Source organism: Oncorhynchus nerka, linkage group LG14, assembly GCF_034236695.1.
Source record: "Oncorhynchus nerka isolate Pitt River linkage group LG14, Oner_Uvic_2.0, whole genome shotgun sequence".
Lineage (NCBI taxonomy): Eukaryota > Metazoa > Chordata > Actinopteri > Salmoniformes > Salmonidae > Oncorhynchus > Oncorhynchus nerka.
Window position 1 is genome coordinate 17,063,469 of NC_088409.1, and position 7,139 is coordinate 17,070,607.

The following is a 7,139-nucleotide window of genomic DNA, read 5'->3' on the forward strand; positions in this document are numbered from 1 at the left end:
CTAGGCTACCCTGCCTCCCCACTTAAGTTCACCAGGGACAGGTTGAGAGTGCAGTGGGGAGAGGCGTTGTGTGTTAATACTAGGCTCCTATCTGGGAACCCTCCTCATCACGAATAAATAAATGCAAAACTGGACTTAATCAATTAATTCATAATTGACTTGAGTTTGACTGCGCTACATCTTGTGACATTGTTTTAAGTCCGCTATACACCCAAATGGTATGGAGACCAAAATATCACTGTCACACTCCATGGTAACCTTCATGAAACGCACATCCGCTTTGTTGTTTGCATTGTTCTTTTCTTGGTCTATTTTATTCTTGGTCTATTTCTGAATGCTGATTGGTTTAAACCGCATTCCAGCCTTAAAACCGCATTCCAGACTAACATTTTGTTTTCAACAGCAGAGATTTGTATAAACCTTGGGGTCTGTCTCTCCGACTTTGGCAACATTGTTTCAATATTTAAATTCGATCTCCAGTCTCATAGTAATGAACGTTTTGGGAGGAGACAGACAGGCAGGCCGCGTTTCTCAGCCAGTCATGAATCAGCTGGCCTAATTTTTATGGATATATACAAAGAAATGTAAATTGAAAGCAGGTCAAACAAAACGTATGTAGTTTTTACAGCTTCAGTTTGAAGTGATTGTGTTAGCTGTGTTGTTGGCTAGCTCCTCTGAACAACAATGTCCTAACGAGAGAGCACATTTCCTATGCCAGGTGAAATCGCGGCTTATTAGCTCATTGTTACGGATGTATCCAAATGTGACTAGAAAACTGCGTAAACAAATGCAAATACAGCTACTTTGTTGTTTTCTGGCTGCACTGTTTGATGTGACTGAAAGTTAGCCGTAGTTGGCTAGCTAGCAAGCAAGGGATGTGAACGTTGCCAGCTAGTATGGCAATAGAACATTTAGATCGAAAGACTGGGTCGTGTTCATAGATAACGACTGGGTTGCGTCTCTGGCAACCGAACCGATACAACGAACGACGCCGGCTGGGTAGCAACCCTAGATTTGTGTCGGGACTATATCTTGTGGTGGATGAAATAGTATGAATAAATTAATAAAAATTACATTTTTAATTAAAATATGTCAATCATGATTTGAATATGTTGGTAACCCTTTGTATAAAAGTGATAATGCCAGAGAAGCTGGTGTTTGGAGGATACATTGCCCCCAGGAGGTAAGGGTAGGTAACAACACATCCGACGCGCTGATCCTCAACACGGGGGCCCCGCAGGGGTGTGTGCTCAGTCCCCTCCTGTACTCGAAGCATTGCGAAGAGCTGCTGGCAAACGCATGAAAGTGCTGTTTGAATGAATGCTTATGAGCCTGCTGTTGCCTACCACCGCTCAGTCAGACTGCTCTGTCAAATATCAAATCATAGACTTAATTATAACATAATAACACACAGAAATACGAGCCTTAGGTCATTAATATGGTCAAATCCGGAAACTATCATTTCGAAAATAAAACGTTTATTTTTTCAGTGAAATACTATATATTCTGTATTTTATCTTAACAGTTGCCATCCATAAGTCTAAATATTACTGTTACATTGCACAACCTTCAATGTTATGTCATAAATACATAAAATTCTGGCAAATTTGCAACGAGCCAGGCGGTCCAAACTGTTGCATATACCCTGACTCTGCCTGCAATGAACGCAAGAGAAGTGACACAATTTCCCTAATTTAATATTGCCTGCTAACATTAATTTCTTTTAACTAAATATGCAGGTTTAAAAATATATACTTCTGTGTACTGATTTTAAGAAAGGCATTGATGTTTATCGTTAGGTACATTCGTGCAACGATTATGCTTTTTTCGTAAATGCGCTTTTGTTAAATCATCCCCCGTTTGGCGAAGTTGGCTGTCTTTGTTAGGAAGAAATAGTCTTCACAGTTCGCAACGAGCCAGGCGGCCCAAACTGCTGCATATACCCTGACTGTGTTGCACAGAACGCAAGAGAAGTGACACAATTTCCCTAGTTAAAAGAAATTGATGTTAGCAGGCAATATTAAATAAATATGCAGGTTTAAAAATATATACTTGTGTATTGATTTTAAGAAAGGCGTTGATGTTTATTTATGGTTAGGTACACATTGGTGGAACGACAGTGCTTTTTTCGCGAATGGGCTTGTTAACTTTTTATGGCTGCATGGGCAGTATTGAGTAGCTTGGATGAAAAGGTGCCCATTGTAAATGGCCAGCTCCTCAGTCTCAGTTGCTAATATATGCATATTATTATTAGTATTGGATAGAAAACACTCTAACGTTTCCAAAACTGTCAAAATATTGTCTGTGAGTATAACAGAACTGATATTGCAGGCGAAACCCTGAGGAAAATCAAAACAGGAAGTGGCTTCTATTTTGAAAACTCCATGTTCCATAGCCTCCCTTTGCTGGATTTAAAGGGATATGAACCAGATTCATTTTCCTATCGCTTCCTCAAGGTGTCAACAGTCTTCAGACATTGTTTCAGGCTTTTATTTTGAAAAATGAGCCAGAACGATAACATCGGGTCAAGTGGTCACATGAGTTTTGCTTACGCAAAAGAGTTTGGATAGGTATTGCTTTTCCCTCTCCTACTGTGAAAGACATTCGCGGTGGATATATTATCAATTATATATTTTTAAAACAACCTGAGGATTGATTATAGAAAACATTTGACATGTTTCTGTGGACATTATGGAAACTATTTGGATTTTTCGTTGTCGTGACCGCTCTTTCCTGTGGATTTCTGAACATAACGCGCCAAACAAATTTTGGATATAAAAATTATCTTTATGGAACAAAGGGAACATTTGTTGTGTAACTGGGAGTCTCGTGAGTGAAAACATCCGAAGATCATCAAAGGTAAACGATTAATTTGATTGCTTTTCTGATTTTCCTGACCAAGCTACCTGATGCTAAGTGTACTTAATGTTTTCTCGTGATATCGATAAACTTACACAAACGCTTGGATTGCTTTCACTGTAAAGCATAATTTCAAAATCTGACACGACAGGTGGATTAACAAAAGGCTAAGCTGTGTTTGCCTATATTGCACTTGTGATTTCATGAATATAAATATTTTTAGTAATATTTATTGAATGTAGCGCTATGCTATTCAGCGGTTGTTGATGACACTTATCCTGTTAGTGGGATTGCAGCCATAACAAGTTACATCACCCGTTTGGCGAAGTAGGCTATGATTCAATGATAAATTAACATGCACCGCATCGATTATATGATTATATGCAGCGCAGGACAAGCTAGATAAACTAGTAATATCATCAACCATGTGTAGTTAACTAGTGATTATGTTAAGAGTGATTGTTTTTTATAAAATATGTTTAATGCTAGCTAGCACCTTACCTTGGCTCCTTGCTGAACTTGCATAACAGGTAGTCAGCCTACCACACAGTCTCCTCGTGGAGTGCAATGTAATTGGCCATGATCGGTGTCCAAAAATGCCGATTACCGATTGTTATGAAAACTTGAAATCGGCCCAAATTAATAGGCCATTCCAAATAATCGGTCGACCTCTAATCTCCACACACAGGTGTGTTTTAGAATTACGAAACATTCACATTAAATGTTAGAGATAGCAGGAAATTGCTGCCATCTGTCAGTTAACCATCATTCAACCAGTTTTGCAACCAAGTCAATAACAGTGTATTACTGTTTTTGTCTGCCTCTCCTACACCTGTCTTTAGAAGAAAACATGCATGACATCTAGGGTTGCAAAGGGTCGGAAACTTTCCGGTAAATTTTCGTACATTTTCAGAAGATGTTCCATGGAAAGTTAAGCCCTGGAATTTGGGGAATTTTGCTTGAATTCATCAAAAAAGTTAGCTTATAACAGTGAACGTTTTTTGTGGGACACACATAAGGCAGTTCTAGGTCTTGTGGTTAAACTAATTAAATGGAATTGCAACCCTCTGCATGTGCAGTGCATTTTTCCATCACATGTGCAGTGCACTCTTCCATCACATGTACAGGTGATTCTCAAGATCTTGCACACTAATGAGATGCTATTGAGCCCACAGTACTACACTGTCTGAGCCAAGGACTACAACAATGTTGATTACAATACTGGGTGGGGTGAATATATTTTATATGACATACATGATTTTTTGTTAACTTCTTTGGGACTGGGGGGCAGTATTGAGTAGCTTGGATAAATAGGTGCCCAGAGTAAACTGCCTGCTACTCAGCCATAAAAACTAGAATATGCATATAATTAATAGATTTGGATAGAAAACACTGAAGTTTCTAAAACTGTTTGAATGATGTCTGTGAGTATAACAGAACTCATATGGCAGGCAAAAACCTGAGAAAGAATCCAACCAGGAAGTGGGAAATCTGAGGTTTGTAGTTTTTCAACTCATTGCCTATCGAATATACAGTGTCTATGGGGTCATATTGCACTTCCTAAGGCTTCCACTAGATGTCAACAGTCTTTAGAACCTTGTTTGATGCTTCTACTGTGAGGGAGGGGGGAATGAGAGCTGAATGAGTCAGGGCCATGAGCTGATCACGCGTGCTCATGTGAGAGGGACCTGCGTTCCACTGCAATTCTATAGACAAAGGAATTCTCCAGTTAAACATTATTGAAGATTTATGATAAAAACATCCTAAAGATTGATTCTATACTTCGTTTGATATGTTTCTACAACTGTAATATGACTCTTCGTCTGAACTTTCACCTGGACTTGCCCGTGCCTCGTGAGTTTGGATTGTGTACTAAACAAGCAAACAAAAAGGAGGTATTTGGACATAAATGATGGACATTATCGAACAAAACAAACATTTATTGTGGAACTGGGATTTCTGGGAGTGCATTCTGATGAAGAGCACCGAAGTGAATATTTATAATGCTATTTCTGACTTCTGTTGACTCCACAACATGGCGGATATCTGTATGGCTTGTTTTTGTGTCTGAGCGCTCTACTTTTTTCACTTTCCGCCTGAAGACATACCCAAATCTAACTGCCTGTAGCTCAGGCTCAGAACCAAGGATATGCATATTCTTGATTTAATTTGAAAGAAAACACTCTGAAGTTTGTGTAAATGTGAATTGAATGTAGGAGAATATAACACAATAGATCTGGTTTAGATAATACAATGAAAAAACCATATGTTTTTTCATTTTTATTGTTGTATCATCTTTAAACTGAAAAAGACCAAACAAACATTCAGATAGGATGATGGCGACAATTTCAGTGAAAAACATAAGAGGGCAACAGTACTTGTGCAAGTTTTCAGAATGATAACTTCCAAAATGAGTGTGCTACGTGACATTTATCATGAAGTCACCCAGGTGTCCCACACAAGTAGCCCAAATGTACCCAAGTGGCCAAATTGGTGAAGTTATACATTTTGAATGGAGTAACTATATACAAAATACCAAAATGGTATTCTAACACACCCCCAAAACATGGAGAAAAAACATGAAGAAAAAAATATATACATTTACAAAATAACACTTTCAATATTTGGAAGACCCTCAGTCCTCTACACAATATTGTGCTGCTGATGCCAGGTGCCATAGCAGTCTCTTTCTGAAGTAAAGCAGAGGGTCACCAAGCATGTGGTGCAGGTGATGGGGGACATCATTTTGCAAAGAACACAGTGACGCCTCCATGCTGTGCCCTTTTGGCCCTGAGGCACATCCATGCCTGCAGAAATCAATTTGGGCAGATGAACACCACTTGTGGCAGGAGCTGGATGAACCAGCTTCAGTGGGGGATGGACACCTTGGCACTGGGGGCTCCCATTCGGAGTCAGTGTCACTGTGAAAGAAAATGTTCAGTTAGAATAGTTTCACATATGAGCCCTATATCAACAGGTATAATAAACAGATATATATAGAGTACAGGGAACATAAGGTTGAATATATTATTATAGACCTGCTAGATCTACTGCCTCATTTATATTATGACAGACCAGCTAGATCTACTGTCTATTTTATATTATGACATTTCAGCTAGATCTACTGTCTCTATTATATTATGACAGACCAGCTAGATCTACTGTCTTTATTATATCACAACAGACCAGCTGTATCTACTGTCTCCATTTCACTTTGGCCATTGTTGTGGGCCTGCCCTCCCCTCAACAGCCTCAAATAGGCTATTTCATGTGGGGGTGGGGTGGGGCGGCAGACACACGCATCTCACATTTCATTACATTACATTTTTATATATTGCTACTAAAATTGAAAAAAAAAAATCACAAATAATATTTAATATTATCAATTTCAAACAACGGCATTAGCATGAGAATAACTTACCAGTCCAAAACGATGTCCTCTCCGTTCAAAAAATATTACTCCATTTGGGAATCGCTAAATTAATCGTCCTCCAACAATCTCTGTCTCACTTTCCCGATCAATTTCTTCTAAAATTGTGTGTACATCTGTATATGAGTTAGATTCCAAGATGGCATAACAGTTCAGACGTCTTTTGTCCTCGTCTTGTCGGGTCCTGTATATATATATATTTACAACTTTTTTCACATACCTTTTTATATATATTTTTTAATTTTCCATAAACTCATCTTCAAAACACTCTCCTGCAACCCGCCTCACCAATTTATATTTATAAAAAAAGTATTATTTACCTCAAATCTGTAATCCTCCAAGAAGCTAGCCAGAAACTAGCCAGAAGCTAGCCAGGAGCTAGCCAGAAGTTAGCCAGAAGCTAATCCAGAAGCTAATCAGAAGCTAATCAGAAGCTAGTTAGCTTCTTTACTGTGGTCATCAGCTATCCTTTAGCTCGAAAATCTATCGCCAGTTTTGTATGGCGCAGCGCGGCTCGGAACGGAACATACCGGACCAATTTTTCTCTCCATGTCCCTGGATTTCAACCGCTAACTCTGGACATTCATACCTGGATCTCACAGCTAGCTAGCTGCTATCCGTGTGACTATCGGCTTTCGTCGATTCCGGAGAAAACATCAATTATACCGGAGCTAGCCAGCTGAAGAGTTCCATCAATCACTCCTGGGCTACAATCACCTATCCGGACCCGTTTTACTGCCTACGCGGAGCCCCACCGGGCCTTCACAACTGGACTGCCGACGTTATCTACCCGAAGGAGTTATCCGGCTGGCTCCTCCATCGCGGCGTTACCTGAACGCCCATCTGCGGC